The sequence below is a fragment of the Pogonomyrmex barbatus genome, unplaced genomic scaffold (genome assembly GCF_055798465.1).
Source record: "Pogonomyrmex barbatus isolate J1 unplaced genomic scaffold, ASM5579846v1 scaffold8, whole genome shotgun sequence".
Lineage (NCBI taxonomy): Eukaryota > Metazoa > Arthropoda > Insecta > Hymenoptera > Formicidae > Pogonomyrmex > Pogonomyrmex barbatus.
In genome coordinates, this window is record NW_028297182.1 from 3,960,005 (window position 1) to 3,982,704 (window position 22,700).

The window sequence follows — 22,700 nt, forward strand, 5'->3', positions numbered from 1 at the left end:
ATAAAACAGATAATTCATCAATAACAATTAACTTAAATTTAATAAACACACTTTTATTAGAAATAAATTGAGAGTGTACTCACGTGAAAAATGGATTATTTTGAAATATAATTTGTTAACATACATAAATTTGTAAAATTTTATATTATAAAATTTTAAATGTTTCGTTTTTGTTATAATTTCAAGACCTACCTGTGTTTAGACGCCACATTTCAGTCATTTCAGAAGTACATTGACTTTGGATAGAACTGAAGCTATAGATGTTTTCCTTCTAGGGAATTTATTAATTATTTCTAATGAACATGTTGGAATGCAATAAAATTGAAATTTGTATATATTACCATAAGTTAATTATATTACATATCCAAGTATTTTATAATCAATTTAATATTTCGTAGAAAAGTTGCAAAAAGTAAAATATAAAGTGCTGTATTAAAGGAAATATTTTCTAAAAAAATAACAGTGTTTTTTAATTTAACAACTTAAACATACTCAATAATAATATTTTATAAAACTTTTTTTATGGATTACAATTAATTTGATAAATTCACAAATAGTTTTAAATATCAATTGAAATGTGACGAAAAATTAATATTTACACAGATTCAACTTTGTCCAATGTAATAATTATCATGGAGCTCGGCTTGTCGACAAAGTCTCGGTGACTCGAAATTTTATTAGAAGTTATAAAACGAATTTTAAAGACATCGCGTATTTCTCTGATTTATATCACTAGAAACAGTACAAAACGCGCGCTTTGCGCGCGCCATTTATTTTTTAATATTATATATTATATATTTTTATATAAAATATTTACATCATATATTATATAATCTTGCCACTAAAATCTCATAATTACTAATTACTAATATTAACTAACGTTACTCCAAATTTTCATTTCCAAAATTTAATATTTAGTCTGTTCCTCCGTGTGCAAAGCCCAATAAAAAAATATATACCTTATATGTATGTAATTTTGTTATAAACGTTGAAATCTTTATGTTTGAGATAACGATACAATAGCGCGCGGTCTTGATACTTTGTTTACAATCGACGGATATTGTATCGCGCACGCAGCGCGATATTTATTATTCAATCACCGACGCTCGTGTGGGCGGATAGTGTTACGTACTGCTCCGCGTATCTTCACATTTTCTTTTCGAAACGAAGTCGTGACGAATTCTAGATAACGTTCAGAACATGGATGCATCTTACAATACGAATAAATGTTGCTCGCGCAGTTATGAGTTTTGTCGGATTTATACGTATTAAAAGACGACTTGTTTCATTTGAATATTCCGGGCGGCGGCGGAACTGATTCGTATTTATCGATCAATGCTTATCCTTTGAAGCATAGTGATAATTAATTTTTGCAAACGATACGGGTATTACCTTAATATGATGGAAGGGCTGCGTAGGGCTTCGAGGGGCTTTCTCTGATGATCTAATTCAAGTATCTTCAATAAAAATTCTCCTAGAATCCTGGAGCTCTTCTGCTTTGAAATTCTCATCGGTCTAAATGTATGTAGTTTGCATTTTATAATATGTGTTGAATTTCGTCGTAGTCAGACTATTGTTGTTTAGTTAAGTTTACGTGCCGCGGCTGGTACGTCACGTGTTTATAAGCGCTCCATTGTATCATCGGGGATTGTTCGTAGGGCTGGATCGCAGTACGCGTCATTCCGTATTTTTTTGCATTTCTTCAATGCTAAATGATACCAACTTATGTTGTATCTTATGAATGTAATGGTAAATGCTTCTTAACGCGCGTGATTATCGACTTGTAAGCATATCGAAATGACGAATCTCTAACAAAGTATATGCATATTTAACGTAATTTATTTCTTTAAAATTCATGAATTTTTATAAATGATATAATCCCTTCAATGGCCTTGACGTGGCAGAGGGGCTCAGTATTCCGAGGGATTCCTTTGGGTTTCCCAAAGACGAAAAAGCTACCCGTTGCACCGTTATTAGTAACATTAATATTAACATTAAGTAACATTACTGTTATTAATAATGTACCAATGCAGCATAGCCACGAGTTGTTCAATGGCTCTTATGTGGCAAATCAATCGGTTTTTTTTAATCGACCGTCATTTTTCCGCCGCCGATTTTCAAGTGAATGAATAAACTGCAGCCAGTTCGTCGCGCCGCGCGTTTGCTTCAGGAATGCCGTACAAATGATCGGACTAAAAGACTTTTATTTAAAATTAGTCCATGCGTGATTATAATAATTCGCGAATGTTTTTTGCGAGTGTCCTATGCTGCGAGGATGACCCGACATCTTGAGAGGAGGAGGAGGCCTAGGAAAGGCATCGGGCACCGACGGAGCAACCTTAGAGTAAATATACATTTTTTCTCAACATAAAATTAATCAGTTTTTCACATTTATTTGAATTATTAAATTTCGATAATTTAAAACTTACAGTTTGGGAGAGAAAAACAGTTTAAAGTTTTATACGCCTTTATATAAAAATCTTTTTTTCGAAAATTATTTTATTATTTTAATGAATATCTAATTGAGAAACAAGTACGTAGATTCGATATGCGTAAAAGTTACTTTTTAAAATATCTATCATTTAAAGCGCTGCTATAATTTGAATGTTCTGTTTCTGTGTTACAGAATCATCGTAACTACGTGGCAGATTCACTCCGCTGTTGCGCATCGGATCGGTGAGTGACATATTTTTTAATGAGGTTACAAATCTGTGAAATTTGTCTTAGATTATTTTTATATATTTATATTTAATAAAAATATTGCAGTTGGATCTTCACAGATTTGTTGCCCTAAAAGGAATAGGCTTAAACAGTTTGGAATATATATTTAACCCTGGTTTAATCTTAAGATATTTATTAGACATCTTTTTTTCACAAAAAATAGAAATAAAGATTATAAAAAAGTGCTCATATCTTATATATTTATGTAATAAGAATATACGTTTCTTATATGTTTTTTATTTACCTATCTTTTCTCTTTCTTTTTATCAGGATTAAATATCTAAATTGGTACATGAAAGTATATACATATACTATGTATATGTACATATATTCAGAAACTGTTTAATGATTATATTATAAATGTAACATATTTATAATTAAAAAGTTATGATACTTGAAACATATATGATATATGAAACTTTTTTACGGATTAAAATTAATTTGATAAATTCACAAATAGTTAAATATCAATATTGAAATGCGACGAAAAATTAATATTCATACAGATTCAACTTGGCGCAATGTAATAATTATCATGGAGCTCGGCTTGTCGGCAAAATCGGTGAACTCGAAATTTTATTAGAAGTTATAAAATGAATATTAAAGACATCGCGTACCTCTCTGATTTATATCATTAATTTTGGAATTCTTTAGTGGTTACTCGTTGCGGACGAACGAATTGCAAATCTTTTCTTTGCAGCAGGGAGAATGGCGAAACAGTAATTTTATTATTAAAATAGCCAGTGAAACTGTTACGCCTTCCTTCGCAGAATGTTAAGAAATTCCTTTCTATTACAAAAGCGATTAAACTAACCGTAGGTTGGAATCTTCGGTACGAACTTTTGAGCGAATGTGCCGCTGATATCCCTTTTAATTATCACTTCTTAACCGCATTCTCGTTATACGAATAGCTGCTTACGAGCGACTTTAACGGGGCACATTTCGATTTTGATGATGATCGCAGTCATTTCGGCGAATCGATGAAGGAAAACGAGCTTTTAGGAAATTTGCGAATAAAATCCAAATAGAGCGGCAGAATTATTGACGAAGTTCAGATAGCTAGATTAATAAAATAAAAAAAATTTGCAAAAAATATGTCACTTTAGAATGAAATATTTTGGACATGTTTATTACGAGTTTATGTTTTTAAACGAATTATGTTTTGATAGGATCCGTAATGTAAGTTTCAAGAACAAGCTATAACTTTGTAATTATTAACGCGGATAGAGTCTTACACAGAAAATGCGAACGACAGACTCTAGCTCGTGGTTGGAATATTTGCAATTCAATGCATGTAAATACGTGAATTACGATGTTCCGGTAAGTGGTTGCTCTTGTATTCGAGATTTAAGTATTTTACGACACGTTCGGTATATATAAATACGAGACGCGTGTTATCCTCATCATCATGAATGGCTCTGACAACTTTCGTTTTATAAGATTTCCAATTTTTTAAACCACAAAAGGTATGATATTTTTTTTTATCTAAATCATGACGGAGAATATTTTTTATTTTAAGCTTATACGTGTATTTTTTCGTTTATTCTGGTAAAATACGTGAATATCCTATATTAATTGGAGATATTGGAGTTGTTATTTTTACTAAAACGTTTTGAAAAATAATAAACAACTAAACAAACAACTAAATAGCTATTTTTTGACTTTTTTCACCGATGTTTGCTACTAATAAGAGAGATTTACAGTCACAATACGTTCCATTCTATCAGCCCATGTTAACCGAATATTACAGGCGGTATTATATCTGGCTCTTGTTGACTAAATGAAGTCCTGATGTTTCCTCTAATGACAGTCTCGCTACACTATTCTCGTTACTTCGATGTTGGACCTGGTCAAAGCTGGCTGCTCATCGTGAATTCAACCTAACCGAGAGCCTCCCTCTCGGCTTTGTGTACGCGCGCAATTCACTTGAAACAGACGAATAAAGCTTGTTTCGCCCACGCTACATAGTTCTTCATGGCAAAGACGATTAATTATTAAATGCGTGCGATGACCTCTTTCATTCCCGGAGATTAAGAGACGCAATCCTATATCTATTGTCACTGCCGCGATTTCTAGAGGCTGAATCTCGTATGTCGTGCCATGCATATATTATATATCGCATCATTTGTCTCATACGGTATTGTATAAAAGTCATTTATGTTACATGCACAGGTCACTTTACGTGAAGGGGTAAGCCGCTTAAATAGAAATCTTTGTGAGATTTGCAAAATTATTAAATTGCTCGGGATTAATTTAGTATTTCACTTCGCTGGAAAAATTTGAAAATGAATTTGAATTTTTAAAAAAATTTATTCGAAGGGAGGATGTATCAATTGAGTTTCTATATTTTTTTTGTTGGCGTGTCATCTTGACAAATGCTATGTGACTATGACTTTGCAAAATTATAAACATCTATTAATTGTTAATATATCTATATCTATATTATAATTGAAGCGCGTATTTTTATATTTAATTACACCTCTTCGGATTGATAAAAAAGAGAAAGTGTGAGAAGAAAATAAAAATTCTTAAGAATGCTCTATTTAAAGACTTACCTAGCAATGCGCAGATGTTATGCATACGGGACGCATATGAACTTTCCGAAATTCGAATATCTTTGAAAAACAGAATAGCTCCCACGTGTACCGTGTCTCTTTCTCGATGTTCTATTCTTGAGATGTGCCGCAGGATACGCTTGCGTGAACGATATATCCTGCCAGTAGACTGTACATATCTGAAACGCATCGAAGAATTACGTGAAATCCACGTAAAACCAATTTTTACATTATTTTATATACATTATTCTCTGAAAGTAACAAAACTTTTAATATAAATGGATTATTCTAGCAATTTTAATTGATCGCTATATTTTATTTAAAATTTAATTTGCGTTATTTATTTTTTTCTAAATTAACATTTCTAATGCGACAGCGATGTTTGTTGTATTTCAGTCCGCTAGCAAACTTTTTATTTAAATTTGTTTTAGATAAATTTGAGGAAGAAAAAGAATGTATGCGCACATACACGAACAACAATTTATTTTACTTTATATTTCTTGCAGATTTTTCTTTTGCATGTTTTATGAAACAAATTTTTATTTGCAAAATATATAGCACTTTGATACATCTCTTTTAATATCGAGAAATATTAATAATATTTATAAAAGTGACAGACAAACGTTATCCTGTTATAAACTTTGCAAATTTTTTTTTTTTTCTTTCTTTGAATACGCATTGCCCAGTGTTAGTGGTTCTCAAAGTTTCTCCTTATAGCAATAAAAAAAAAAAAAAAAAAAAAAGGAAAAGAAAAGAAACTGTTGTACATTGATCAAATCTTATTGTTCGTATTTATTATTTTAGCAATAAATTCATGAAAACTTTCATTCATGTTCCTGATATGTAACATATCGTTGTTCCTATAACTTACGTTACGGACATTGAAAAAACTTTCTCGGAAACCACTGGACTGGATGCGGATGGATTAATCGAGACTACGCCGGAGGAAACACGAGGGATTCCGGAATCGATATGCGATATCACGTTTCGCTGTGTCACCAGAATGCCACAGGACCATCTGCATTCATCCCCATTCTCTGTCCTTTTCTCCTTCTCTTTTCCCGTCTCTCTCTCTCTCTCTCTCTCTCTCTCTCTCTCTCTCGGTTCCTCTGGTAACTACTGCGCGGTATAAAATACTGAACGTTTCCAGCGCGAGCAATTGCGGGGTTCCAATAAAATCGAGAACTGTCGATATTATAGTAGTAACCGTGTGACAATATTTAATACACCGTGAGTTCGCGAGAGAAATGTGCGTAATCAAACGATCTTGAAAACCAAAATCGATTTGGCTGTATCGAATCGTAATTAAATGTTGTCTGTTAAATTTTGCAAAACATTTTGAAATGAATTGTGCGATTAATAGAGAGCAATTTTTTTCCGACTAATTCACTCAAAAAGCTATTCGTATAAACGGTTGATGCTTCAGTATATATAGTTTTATGCTCTATATTTTTATATGGAAGCGATATATTAAATTGGAATCGTCATACATAGTTTTTTAATCCATATAGTAAGATACATATTTAATGTGGTATGGTCGAGAACTAGAGATAAACATTAAGGGGTTAATATATTCAGGTGCTCGATCTTCTTGCTGATAGATTAAACTCGACGTACCGCAGGTCAACATAGCCAATATAATCTCTTTCGACTATAATAACTCGGTGGCGTTTATAATAAAACGAAGTCTGTCGGGTCACCACGGGTCACACTGTGTCGGCGGTGTGTGATGGGAGAATAATAACGTCTTCATCGCAGAACTGACACTGTGACAAAAATAGTTTTTTTAAATTTTATTTGCATCATGAACGCTACTGTTGTCTTTTTATCTTTCGATTTATCAGTACGTTGCATATTTAGAACATGCTAACATGATACTCATGGTACTCGTTTAATAAAAATTTCCATTTAGCTCTTATTAGATAGATATTTTAATAGTTAGTCTTGAATATTATTATATATATATATATATATATATATATATATATATATATATATTTCAAAATATTTATATTTAGATAAATTAAATTTGTCTCTACTTTTTTTACTGAGTATATCATTTGGAATAATTTAGCTTAATCAAATTACGTATCTTATACATAATTTAGTTTGAAAAATTACATTTATATTGCTTAGTTTATTGCACATGTATGTACTATTTTAAAAATTCTGACGAGATGAATTCAGCATTTTACATTTTTATAAATTAATAGAATAGATAATTCCAAGTCATCAATTATTTTTAATAATTTTTCAGATAATTATTTTCTGATTTAATAATATTTTTTACTTCTACGGTATGAATAAAAATTCAATTTACTTTAAATATCCATTTATAAAAAAAATGTCTCATATTAAGCATGGAATACTTTGTTAACAATTTATATATATAAATTGCATGTATATATATATATATATATATATATATATATCTAGTATATTCTTGTTTCTTATAAAAGAAGTCAAAAAGTAGAGCATAATAAAACCTGTAAGTATTTGACTTTTGACACGACTAGTATTTCGAGAGATACTGCTTCATCGGTCCTAACATATTCTGCAAGAAAGAAATAAAATAATGGCGAGAAGTAGATGGATGGTGAGGAGTGATCATGACCGATAGCACGAACACGCGAAAGATCCTTGAGGAAATTTCACGTTTAACCAAGTAGACAAAGTAAAGGAATAAAACGTTTAGGCCAGGCGTGACAATGAAATGGAGTTGAAATTCGAAAGGCAACGATAAATCGAATCGTTCCAATATTCATGTTGAGATATTCATAAGAAAGGAGAAAATCGAGAAAATATATTTGTAGATATAAAATCATAGCTTTGTAATTTTAATTATTAATTTAAAATTCAACTTGCACAACTTTAAATATTAACTTTGCGCAGTTATCATTATTAATTTAAAAATTAATATATTAATATTTGACGCAATGAATACAGCAATATTTAATGCAATATTATTAATACAACACATAAAGTTTAGAAATTAATACATTTTATTGAAATTCAATTACAAAATTACATTTATCTTATGAGCCAATTTACTATAAAAGAAATGAGAGATTCAAGACGTGCACACTTCAATTTTATGCTAATGATAGCTTGCGTCCCTCTTACTCCGAACAATAGTCATGGCTATAAAACATTGATATAAGAAACCATCGTTTTGCTCTTTGAATGAAGGTCGTATCAAGGTTACTGGTGCACATAAGTCAGAAGAAAAATCGTTATGCCAGACTGTCGTCGAACAGCGCAGCAATGTCGTGTTCCCGACCATTAACTGCAATACACGGTGTGACTCGAAAGTAAATGTATACTAAAACGATATGGCTTGTTTTAAAACACTTTCGCAATAAAGTTGGAACTTCGCTTAAATCTAAAAGAAATGTAAATTATAAGTGGTCACATCTTAATATAAACTCAAGACAAACTGAAATAATAAATTTATTTATTACTGAAATAAAAAAATGGATGATTTATCCAATTTATTTTGAATCTCGGTGCAAAATACTGTACCTTTTGATGGTTTAAAGTAGAATAGCAGACAGTTATTTCTACGTTATCAACTATTCCCATGACTTCTTTCGTGAAGCTAAACATAAACGTTAGTCTTTTATTACCACTAATGGAAACAGAACCACGGTATTTTATCCGGGATGTAATAAACAAGAATTTTTTAAAAGACTCTTCGGACTGTCGAGTTTCTCCAACTTTTTGCTCGATGACTATAACTTACGTAATTACACGCGTCGGTCGTATTACGAACTTGCGAATTACGTGAAAGTCAGCGTCGTGGTCCGACGAAGTACGAGGTGATGGGCAGCACTTTTATAATTCAATTAACGGAGAGTAATATGTTGCGCGACAAGTTCGTAATTGGCCTATATTAAATTTTATCGACATTCCATGTTTCCATTGCTATTGTAATTTCTGCAGGGCTCCGAACGCCATTTTAATAATACACATAATGAAACTTGTTGAAAAGTGGTATCGTGACACGGAAAATATGATTACACATACATCCAATTTGGCTCGATTAATTAGCGCAATTCTATCTAACCCGTGGGAAAATATACGATATGTGCGCGCGATATATTTACGCTGTCATAAAAATGTCTGACGAACACCTTTTTCTTCCTCGGCCTCGCCACACGTGGCCATATTTGTGAAAAAACGTCTCTCTTCAATCCGCCGGAAATATTTAATTCCGGGCTAACTCTCGAATAAAATGAATACGCGATCGCGCCACCCGTATCATAAATCCGCGTGTTTCGCGCCACCGTGTATGTAGCGGCGCTAATGCATTTCGCGCCGGCGAAAGCGGCGCGGAACTGCAGGTGCAGGATCGTTTTCCCGCGCGCATCCGCGACCGTCGTGGTAAATGCATTAGGCATCGCCGGGGCGAAAAGCGGCATTTGCATCAGGAATACAGGCACGGCGTACGGGCGTCGCGTACGGGAAGGCATTCGTTCGCAATCGCCCGGCACATTCGGGCGCCGTAAGTGCAAAGCGCGGAAGCGTGCGCGCGATAACGAGATGCGCCATGCGATACAGTTAGGGGTCTGGTCTCAAACTTACATGGCTGCATAATATATCATATGTATGGGGAAAATTATCCAATCGTATTTTACATGTGTCATCATGATAGAAATGCACGATGCGAGACACGGGATCTATCCGGACAAATTTGTATAGTTTTACACAAATCGTATGCGTAAAGAAAGTTTTACGCGTATCCTTGCGATAGAAATACAATTGGATAATGTTCTTTATGCATATGGTTATGTAATTATACAAGTTTTGTCTGGATAGACTCTGTGTATCGCATCGTGTTCGCGATTGGGCACGAAAGCCATCTCGGTTTACGATTCGCGTGCGCGTACGAAATCGAATATCGAAATCGCCACGCGAAGGCGTCACGGCACACGAAAGGAAAAATTTAGCGTCAATTATCGTGAAAATGTTTGTCCGCTAACTCGTGCAGAATTTATCTTGAACATTATGCACGATGTTGGGCGCGATATTATCAGAAAGCTCGCGCGAAATTTGTACGCGGCTCTCCGAAGCGGGGCGCGTCCCACTTTTGCCAATAAAAGTCGCTTTCTTTGTAAATACGAGAGAGATAGAAAAGTGATGTTTGAAATAAAGTTTATGCGGGTAAGAATCGAAGAACATTCCTTAGCCATTTATTATTTATGTCTTTTTTTTTTTTTAAAGTGTGCTGTTATTTGATACAAGATAGCGTCTTAAATTCGTTGCAAAAATAAAAAATAAATAATTTGGAAATTTAATGTAACATAATTTTTAATTTAAAATAAATTTGATTTATTATTAGATACAATTCTGATATTATTTACATGTTTTTTTATATTTTATATAATTTTATATAACATATATTTCTTTTGCCGTATTTCTCTTATTTAAATCTTCTTTTAAGATGATAGATTTAGGCTTATTTACATAAAAAAATTGTTTACAATATTACTTTCAATTTTTACCTTTTTTTACATAAAAGATTTTTTTATTACTAATGTTTAATCTTTACACTGAGACTTACACTTTGAACTGAACTTTATTGTCAGAAAAGCATACAAGTTGTCACATCTTAAACTGTTTGGGAAAATTAAAGGTTTTGCGTTCCTGAGTTGTTTCATTGTTTCCGCGAGTAAGAAATGAGTTTTCGCGAGAAGATCAATTCAAGGATCAAAGGGTTGATGCTTTTCCGGGTCGCGTTTCCTGGATTACAGTTACCGCCGGGATTCATTTTATTTCCCGTCTCGTTCGCGCTCTAACTATCAACTCCCTTCTCGATGAAAATCTTCTTTGGATAGGTAATCCGCTTTGTTGACCAGCAAGAAGCGAATTTTTGGTTCGCCAAAATCGGCGGGAAGTCGTAAGTTTGTAAACTTAACGCTTTTGGAAAAGTTTTACTTACAATTCTGTGAATCTGCCGATTTCGCGAATATTCCTTTTTGCAAATGTTGAATATCGAGATAACGAAATTCTTATCTTGTGAGTGTGTGAGTGTGTGTGTGTACACACACACACACATATATATATTGTGTGTGTGTTGAATTTAACTCGACATTATAATTACATTCATAGATCGATAAGAAACTTGTAATCGCATACTCGAAACTCTTAACTTCTTTACAAGAATTTTCTTGATAAATGAAGATCAGCGTTCAAAGCATTAAAACGATCTATCCAAAGTATAAAGAAGCGCGAAAGAGAAGGGAATTTATTCGATGCAACACGCGATGCGCTGCAAAAATAGCGGAACGAGTTCTCGAAGTTCCTAGAACTGTCGAACTTGTATAAGTTGGGAGCTCTTTTGTGTAACTTTGACGAATGCTGCTCGCGTGTAACACGCTTTTCGCGCCCGTCGCCTTTTTCCATCGAAAAATCACGCGCGCGCGCGTCATATCGGGCTGCGTCTGTTATCCGCGTTCGATGGTCGAGCATCGACGATGAAAAAAAAAAAAAATAAATAAAATGTGTGGAATGAGTTGACATCATCGATTGCGCGACGAAAATTCGCGAGAGTGATTTCCTTTTTTTTTTTTTTTATATACAATCACCGAGAGAATAATTCTGCGAGTTTCGCGTTTCACGGTAAACGAGTCTGAGACGTCGTCGTCTCGGTTTTCTCGTCTTTTCTCTATTGCATCTTTAAAGTTTCGGGTAATAAAAAAAAAAATAAAATAAGAAAGTTTCGCCATATTTTGCGAAAATGTCATAAAAGTTATTTTATGTAAGCAGTTACATTATATTGCATTTGGAATTATTAATATATGCGCCACGAAATAATTTTGCTAAACAAATTTACGGTAATGATAATGCTATTTTAACGGCATATCATTATAGTAATATTTTGTAGAGTATGTTTAATTTACGGGTGTAATAACAAAATGGATAAATTTTGTCGAGGATCGACATTAAATGAAAATTGCTACATTAACAACGATGATTCTCCTTTAGTCGATATTTTATCACTGATTAACGATAATACATATTAATCTCTTTGCACTTTTCTGTCGACATTATTACGTGGTTGATGGAGATTGGCAGAAACTACGAAAGTCTTTTAAAACCACCTCGGTAAAGCATTCCATCTATGTGCACTAACCCCGTTTTAAGATCACCTCTTTGGCAGTCCATGACATTCTTCAACTTTAACGATTTCACGACGACAGTTTTAGAATAAAATTGTACTTTCGTGCGTGTAAATTTATGCGGAACTGTCTGCCCCTATCGATCCGTTAAACTCTGCTATACATTTGCATTTTTACATATGTTACGTACAAAAACATTTGGAAAAACTTGTTTAAAATAATTTTTTTATTTTGACATCGATTCTTTATCTTATCTCATTTTTCATTAAATTAAAAAGTAAGCATCCGCATTTAAATAAGAATCTTTTTATCACCACTTTTTATCATCACAGCTCTTCGACAATCGGAGATTTTTTCATTAGCGCTAAAATGCTCAGATTAAATAAAAAATGTTCTAAATGTACAAAAAATTCCAAGTTCAAAGGGAGAACAGCGTTTAACTTGTAAAGATACTGTCGCATGGCATACAGCTGTGCATATACGATGGTCTCTGACTCATTAACCAGCAGCAACACCGAGCTGGACAAAAACGAATGAGAATCAGCTGCTAATTACGCGAAATATGATTACCACGAGATTAGCGCGACTGTGGCAAACCGCCGATACTTTCGTTGCCGCTAACGAGCCTTTTTCAGTTTTTTTTTTTTTCTTCTTCGACGCTCGCTGCAACTCGAGAAAATCCATGTAGATTTTCTCGACCGGCAAAACCGAGGAAATGTCACATTGCGAACCTTTTCCGTTCTCCCACCTTCATTAAAAGATATTCAAAAAATGTTTTCATGATTCTGAGTTTGCTTTTCCTTTCTTATTTCCGTTCTCATCGCTTTCTTCACTGTTGCAAAATTTATCTCATCTTATCCTGACGTTATCCAATAATTGAGATCGATATTATATGCATATTTTACCTCATACATTAATATTTTCTTTAAAGAATAATATTTAACTTGAATATTTAACTGCTCAATTTTTGAGCGCTTACGTATTTTATCTAGCTCTATAGCACCTCAGTTTCAGAATTTTGAAATAATTGATAAGTTTTCGTGATTCTTCCTGAAATTTCCGATAAAAGAAAAATATCCAGTTCTGAATTTCCTTTATCAGAAATTTCAGGAAAAATCACAAAAATTTATATAATATATTATAGATAAAAGAAAAATATTTAGAAAAAGAATTTTGCCGATTAAATGCAAAAAACAAAAATCCAAAAAATAAATAAAATTTACATTTATAAAAACACGTCATAATAATGATAATAACTTCTTATTTTAATCAGAATCAATTTGAACTATAATGAATTTAATCATATTTATATTTATCACAATACTTGATTGTAAAATTCTTAAATATTTACGACAATTGTAAAATGGAAATTTTAACATTCTTTATTTTTTCTTTGGAAAATTATTTCGCAATTATGTTAAGAGAAACACATTCTTGGAAAATAATGAGATAATGCTTCAAACGTTCCGTTCGCGCTTTTATGTATTAGGAATGACAATGATTAATGAACATCGCAAGTTATTAATTATTCGTCAGTTGCGTGATATGATGCTATTAAGTGATGAAATAGGAACGATGATGAAAATAAAATAAATCTATTACATATAACTAATTATCTGTTTAAGAATATACAATTATAATTAATAGAAGCTTATGTTATATGATATAATTTTATATTTTCTTGTAAATATATCTGTTTTTTGTTAATAATATCAATAAAATATTAATAAAACAAAGTATAAATAATGATGTTATTGATTGCTAATATATTTCAGTTAAAGAAATTTTATTGTCGCAAAATTATTATTTTATTTTTTATTTTGTCTCATTTTATATTCCTAGAATACTTATCAAAATGTTGTAAGATTAATATATATTATTATTAAAATATTTCTGTATATATGAAGGATATTGATACAATATAATAATTCAGATACAATATAATAATTCAGATACTTACTTTATGTTGCCTGTACAATTAAAATAAAAATTAAATAAGAAGATAAATGATGATCAAAGCTATTCGACCATTAATTGAAAAATATTATCAATTACGAAAATTTAGTATTTATTAATTAATAATAATATAAAAGGAACAGATTGCTTTAATTACGTAGCAATTGAATACATAGTACAGAAAAATAGTATAACATTATTTATTACAAAATATATGTAATAATATCTCGAAGTTAATTAACGTTAATGGAAAAGTAGAAGCCATTTCATTTCTGTCTCATTTCATTTTCACTTACTTTCATTTAACGATTGTGACTCTTGATTAAATTGATTCATATATTTTGTTTGCAGACTGTCTGTTTAGAACATCTAGAATCTTCACATATATAATTATAATCAATATATCATATATTATATAAATTATATTATTATCCATTCATTTTTACAAGAAACATATTTAACAAAATATATATTTAATAAAGATAAAATATTGTATTACTAATTGATAATGTTGTCATTTATACAAGAAAAAACGAGGTTTATAGTAATGATATTATTATTATTAAAATCTGACAATTATATCAAAGCAAATCTAATTTTACACCGATTGTATTCGTTGATTGATGCGTTCCATGAATATTCTAATGGTAATTGAACCTTACCTTCAGCTAGGAAGCAACTCAAAGGACTGGCTTATAGAGTTTCGACAAGAGGTAACTTTAACGGTATATACTGACAAAACCACCAGAATATGTTGCAACACATTTAACGTACGTAACATGCCCATCGTCTCGCGCAGTACATCGGAATGGTCTTTACAAAGAGCTCCCACCGAGAATGTAACAAACCCCTTGAAGCCTTATTACTACGTTTAATAACTTGATAGTAAATATCAAGGAAGTATGAGTATAAACAAATTAGACCGTAATAAAGTAAAATTGAGTGAACTAAAGCTACTATGAAAATTTTTGTTTTCGCGAAGAGGTATTTTGATTAATGTTACAAAGCAATTTATAATTATATTACATTGTGTGTAAAATTTTCTAATAAGAATTAGGAAACAACTGAGATTTTAAGAGCGAGCTTTATTAAAATAAAAGAAAATACCGTAAATTATAGGGAAAAGTTTCAAAACATTTCCTTAATCCGTCAAACGTGCTACATATTTATCAAACTATTGTCTAACAAAATAAAAGATCATTAAAACTTTTATATTTATCATTTTATAGTCTGATCGCTGAACTTTTTGAAAAATTAAATTCCAAAATTCCAAGAAAATGCCAGACTACCGAAAGTAAAATAAAATTGTAAGTAAATTGTAAGTAAATTGTAATTTTTTAATTTATCTATATTCACATATTTACGTTAATATAGTTGTAAAATTGTTACTTTTAAAGAAAATATCTATATAGACAAATTGTTATAATATATTTAGATCTTTTTTGCAGTTCCTTCGAATAAAAGTTCGGTTGAGAGTTTTAATCTTGACCTCGGCCAAGTTACAAGATGTAACGATAACGCTCGCGCGTGCTACAGACTCGAGTGTGCAATCTACTGTAATCCTGTAACACTCCTAGAACCCCGCGTATTCTGTATCGTATTACCTGCGGTCTCGAGATAAGAAAGGGATTTCTTAAAGAAGAAATCAACGCCGACTGCGAGGAGACCAATATTCGCATTGGCCTCACGTACTTCCTCCGAAAGAACAGCTTCCGCTCTTTCGCCACATACACCGCCATAACTCTTCACCACGAAAAAGCTTTAAGTACTGTGCCGCGCAATGTTTCTCTCGATATTTCGGACCACCTAACGGAATTATAGTATACAGGATTTCTCGAGAACGAGTTTACGGCAGTAGAGAGCGGAACTGATTCCGCGTGGCAAACTTGGGATAGCTTTTTCTCGGCTTCTTTGTAAAAGTTATTAAAATATTTTGAAATTATTCAATTAGGCAATCCCCGAAGTAATACCAAAGCTTTAAATTAGGTTTTAAATATCAGCTTTGAATAATAACTCATTATGCTAAATTATATGAGATATTTCCACTATAATAACTGTATATATGCTATAGTACTTTAATGGTATATTCTATGGATTATTATAACCACAATTGCGACTTGAGATTACAGATTGCAGTAGAGTACAAATAAATTTACTCTTGTAAGTATAAATACGAAATTGGATAAGAGTAATGAATATCATAATCATTTGGGATTTGTTGCACTTCCGCATTTCCGCTGTCAGTTGTATAGGAAACAAGGTTTTCTGACTTTTCCGTTTCCCATTACGTTGTAGCAACAGCAAGAAATAATGTTACAAGAAAATTTTGTTCTTACGTATAACTTTAATGCAATGAGCTACGCTCGCTTATAATTCTCCGTCACAATTTAATGTATAAATAGAAGGTTGGCTAACGGTTATTAATCTCAGTTAAACAAAGAGTTAATTTTATATCATATTTTAAAAGAGTTAATTTTATATTATATTTCTGTTGAGAAAGAAAATATTTTATATGGATATTTCTCTCTCTCTCTCTCTCTCTCTCTCTCTCTCTCTCTCTCTCTCTCTCTCTTTCTCTCTCTCTCTCTTCCCCCCTTTTTCCTGAAAGAAGTAATAGAATTATTTTCTATATAGCAAATTGTAATATAACTAATATTAATAATTAATAACCTAAATTTATTTATGTGATAATTTTATATTAATTCTCTTAATAACAATTCCGTATATGTTTTAATAAAGAATAAATAATACACATATAAGTAGAAAAAAGAAGAAAAAAGAGAAGATAATAACATTGATTTGAATAAAATTTATAATAATAAAAGTAAAATAATAACTTATAGTTATAAATAATATTTAATTATTATTCTATTTTTTAAACAATTTTAAGCAACCTATTATATTTTTAAAATTATAATAAAGAGCAAAAATAAATTTTTCTCTCTTAGCTTAATTATTCCATAATTATAAAAATAATTATAAAATGATGCAAAAATACGTAGCACGAGAAGCCAAAAATAAATTATTCAATTACGGTATAATCAATCAACTCTTTCATTATCAATGACATTATGTGTGATTTGATAGTATGCTGGAGAAATGGATTGCATTATATTATGATACGATTATACTTTACGTCGTAAATTTTCTCTGTATGCTAATCTTTTCAAGAAATTCTACAAAATTTTTAATGGACTGGATATTTGATTGATATAAAATATTAATCATTTTTTATCTCACTATTATTATTATTATTATTTTCATAATTATGACAAAACTTTTATTATCAAGAAAAAATATTATTAAATAAATTTTATTTAATTTAAAAGAAATTTATTGAAGATAAGTATCTAAATTCAAATAAATTTTAAATAGTAAAGATAGATATTTATAATATTATATTTATAGGTAGATTATAATATTATATTTATAGATATTTATAATATTATAATATTATAATTATTTAATAATTATATTATAAATATTTATAATAGTCTTTTCTCAATATAATTGATTGAATTTAAAAGTTTTAAGTTCTTATCTGGTTCAGTACGTGTTAGACGTGTTGTCTCGCGCTCTTGTTTATATCCTGAGTCCGCGTATAACTGTATAATTCCACTCACTGTTTTTTTCTAAATGTTTTCTTTTCTAAATCTTCTCCTTAGTGGAAATTTGTGTGACAAGTGTGGTATAAGATTCTCCCTCCCTGCACGTTGTGCAGGGGGCTTCTTCATTATGATATCTGGAATGGGTCACGTAGCGGAGTTCCCGCCTAGGATATCCAAGGACATCTTAAATCCAGAATATAATATCAATCGTCAAGAATCTCAAGTTCTTTTCTACTCTCATGTTACACAAAAAAGGTCATCTTCCCGAAAAAGGAGCAAGCTATAATTTTGGATGTCATCGAGGAAATTTCCATTAAAGAATACATCCTTGCGGTAGGCAACATTGTCAAACCCAACAATTTAGATTTGCTTCTCGTATTTCGAATAACCGTATCTGCTTCTACCTTGCTGATATCTCTCTTGTTCAATCTCTTACGAAGGTCAAAACCAATGTAAATATTAAAGATTATGTTATAACAATAAGACCATTGATCTTAGAATCCAAGCGTGTTCTGCTGTCTAATGTTTGTCCTATTATACCTCATGATGTCATTAACAAGCTTACTGGGTATAAAATAAAACATTGGCTGTTTCATCAAGGCGGGTATTTCCGAGTCTGGATTTTCTCACATTCTTAGCTTCAGACGACAAGTATATATATATATCCCCCGAAGACACTGACAAATTATCTGATGCTATTTAAATCATTTTTGATTACGACTTATTGGATATATGTAACGACCGACAATTCTGTCTATTTTTTATGTAAAAAGGAGGGACATATTGCTAAGAAATGTATTAATCTTAATCAGCTTGAAACTTCAGCTGTAAATGTCATATCTCCGAAATCCGCAAACTATCCTCTATCGGACAAACAAATCGACAACTTTCCTTCTACGCTTTCCACGGAATCAACTAAAACAAATTTTTGAAAAGGCCACTGCCAGACAATAGCTCCGGAGCTTCGTGCATCATCTCTCTTGATTCTGTCGATAATATGCTAACTTCTGTGTCTGATAGTACTACTCGTGACAACTTTGTTGTGCCGAATGAAACCTCAAAAGTCACAAAAATTTCCTCCAGACCAGTCAAGAAAAAAATTAAGAAAAAAGAGGAAAACTCAGGAATGTTTCTTGTACTGCCGAGAAAATGGATTCTATGCTTTCATCAGCAAAAGACATTTTAACTCTATAGCCGGAAGTCTCTACTATATCTTACGACATGCTAAAAGATTTTCTTCTCCAAATTAATGAACAATAAAGACACTATCTCATTGGCTTCACAGTACATCTCAGATTTCTCTGTAATATCAACTTGTTCAAGAAAATCTATCCAGCAAAGACAAATCAATCAAGAACAGAAGAAGAATAGAGAATCACGAGACTGAAAAAAAAACTTGAGTTTTATTTAAACTGGTCAAACTCATCAGATAAAATTCCGGAAACCTTAGACTCTGATCTCTGCAATGAAGCATTAGAAGAGGACCCGGATAATTGTTTTTTTTCGGTTCGCTTCTTGCGACTACACATATTATTCAAAATGGCGATCATAACAAGAACATTTAAGTGTAATATTTTCTTCTGGAACGTGCGTAATCTTTACAAACATCGTTTTGAGCTTCAAAAACTGATGACCACTCTGGACATATTCGTTGTAATTGAGACATGATTAAAACCTGACATTGATATTTGCATCTAAGATTTTTCCCCCTTTTTTTTCTTTTTCTTTTTCTCTTCTGCTTCTCAAATAATGTTTAAAATAAGTTTTTATATATTTACTTCCTTATACTTATTTATGTATATGTATATTTGTTTACTCCAACAATGTTCATAGTTTAGTTTTTATGTATCTACTTCTTTGTACTCACTTATGTATGGATTTATATGTATGGATATATTTTCTTTGCTGATAACCCTCTTTGGATTTAGCAGCGTAATAAATAAAAAAAAAGCTCTTATTTTTTTTATATAACAAATGATGTCCTTTTAAACTACTTATTTCGAATCTATGAGAATTAAAATTTTAATTGCGATCAAGAGCATTTCGGTAGGATCTGTTTTATTAGTTGCACATCGGAAGAGATCAGAGGAAGAAATATCACATACAAATATATGTATATCGCTGTATTTTCTAATTTAAAATATGTTTCTGTCTTCATCAGTGGCTGACTTCCATATTTCGATTACAGTCCGCTTAGTAGAAAATAAAAATAAAAAAACATGTCATCTTGAAGAAAAGTAGAATAGTACATAAAAGAAGCCTTCGTCCTTTGAAATAATGTTGTTTTTCAAAGTAGTAGTCAAGTGATATTCTTTTTTTTTTTCAAATGTGTCAAGTAATAATATGTTAATTGCACCTTGAGGGATTGAAAATTTTTAAAAAGCATAAATCGGCTCTCTGACCTCTCGAAATTTAATTTAGATAATTTATGTTTTTAGTAAGAAAATTATCTTATATATGTAATCACAAGATGTAAATCGAGATCTCGTAATACGAAAAAAATTAATTGCTTGAAAAAATTAATTGAAATAGAACTACCAAGTATACAAAATAAATATAAAATGTCAATTGAATAATTTTACTAAAATTAAAACCTATTAAAAACCTAAAGTTACTTGTATCGGAACGAAAATATTAAAGTTTGAAATAGAGTTACCGTAACATTGTTATAGTTATGTCATACTACGAACCCGTACATGCAGCCATATGTGTGATGTACACACAAACTTTTTTACAATAAGCGCTTTATGAAACGTATCATGGCGTATGAACATGACTATCGATGAAACTTTTCTCGTTCACGTCAACATCCAAAGCGGAAATCACGCATCTACTTGCGTCACAAGCGAAGCCACATGGGCGCAGGAGATACTGAAATGTAACGACGTCCATAATTATTTTTTAGGAAACCATATGTGCAAGTAATTTAGCTTAGAGAAAACTGCAGATCCTCAGCTCTCTTTTTCGTTCTCAATCTATGAAAGCTATCTTAATTACAGTAATTTGTCTTTCAAATTACTGTAATTAAAATTGTATAGTCATTATTAAATAATTGTGTGGTTACGCGCAGTTGCTGCTATTGTTGTATAATCTGATCAATTAAGTCAATAATAATCACCCGAACGTATTCGCAAAACGTTTATACTTGCCACAATTCATCATAAGTATTGGCTCTCCATTATTTGTCGTTCATACATGGAAATTGGTTTTGATCTTGTTTTATTCATATAGAGGCTTAAAGGAGCATGTTGCAGTTGGAGTTGCGTTTAAATATACCTTCACACAGATACACGAGCGTGTCGCTCGCGCAAAAAGTGCCGAGAGCTCCTCGCAGCTCGTAATTTCGCGGAAATTACATAACCGTGAGCGGAATTTTGCATGCGATCCGTTATCGCGACATGGCGCATCATGACGGTATAATAAACTTGACCGGTGTAACGATCTTACTAAGGTATTTTATCAACAACAATCGCGGCCAGTTTGCTTGCTGCCCCCATGATTTAACGCGATCGGACCGTGCAGCCTTACGAGCCATATGATCCGCTTGTTTCCGCTACGCGGAGAATGGCTTGTGGAGTTTCCGTCACGATTAATCTCCCGCGGATGGTCCTCCGAATTAATCTGGAAAATTAGTACCTCCGTAAGTAACTGCAGTTACACGACGAAGCGCGGCTCGATCGATTAGCCTACGTCGACTCCCGCTTCACATGTCGAGTGCCCATCGTCCGCGTGATATTAACGCCCCGTAATACGAAAATCCAATTTTCCCGATAACAGGAGGAAAAGAATTTTCCGCTCGATCCAATTAATGAGACGTTTTAATACCTCCTTCCACGTTTTTATGTACGCATTATATATTATACGTATATCGATCTTTTTATAAAATATGGTTACGACTCTTTGCCAATGCGTCTAATTATTTATGCAAAAAAAAAAAAAAGATATGATGAGTGAAATTTTGATCGCATAGATGACAGTATGTGTTTCAAAATTTTGCATTTTACGCATGGCGATTTTTTTACTTTCTTCCGCGTATATTTAAAGTAACACAATTACCGTGTGAGGGATATCCTTGTGAAAGGACCGTCACTCCTTTTGTTAAACAAGATTTTCTCTTCCCGTCTATCTCTCTGTCGTTCCTCCGAGGGCCTCCTTTACGCGTCGACCCTTCTCAATTTCGTGACGGTAGCCACTCCTGTAGCGTCCAATAGCTTCGAAAGAAAAGAGGAAAACGTGCATTTTCGAGCGACTCGTCCGAGGACTCGGCATGATCGTATTTCCGCAGCTATCTCCCTGGCCAGTAGCCAATTCTGCGACTTTTCCACGTTGCGGAACGGCCAGTTAAGAAGATCATCGCCATGGAATCGAGTTCCCTGGACCTTCCGGTCGAACGGCTCCACTCCGTGGCCACTTTTCAATAAGTTGCCGTGCGAAAAGTCCTATCGAGCGGCTGTTTGACCGAACCGATTATGTTAAAGGACTTCTGATTTCGCATATAGATTTGGACAAGATCCATAATATCTTGACTGCTTGTATTTACTTTCGGATCGCGATTGCGTACGTTTCTCGGATTTGCATTGTTTATCCCTTCAGATCCGACAGTACAGTTATGGATACTACAAATCAGACGTAAGAACGCCGTGAAACGCCGCTGACGAGGGATCTCGTAGCCTTTTCAATCTCATAATTACGTCATTGACCTCCCTATTCACTCTCAAATGTCTTGGAAAGAAGGAGAG

At 32.3% G+C, this 22,700-nt stretch overlaps 1 long non-coding RNA gene across 1 annotated transcript in view; it reads left to right on the forward strand.

Moving 5' to 3' along the window:
* The first annotated feature begins 220 nt into the window (after positions 1-220).
* The window catches only part of LOC148934712 (uncharacterized), a 91,641-nt gene continuing 69,161 nt past the window's right edge, over positions 221-22,700 (forward strand). Inside the window, exons 1-2 of the long non-coding RNA XR_016141088.1 lie at positions 221-2,344; positions 2,627-2,676. This is a non-coding gene — a long non-coding RNA (uncharacterized LOC148934712). The remainder of the gene's footprint in view (positions 2,345-2,626; positions 2,677-22,700) is intronic.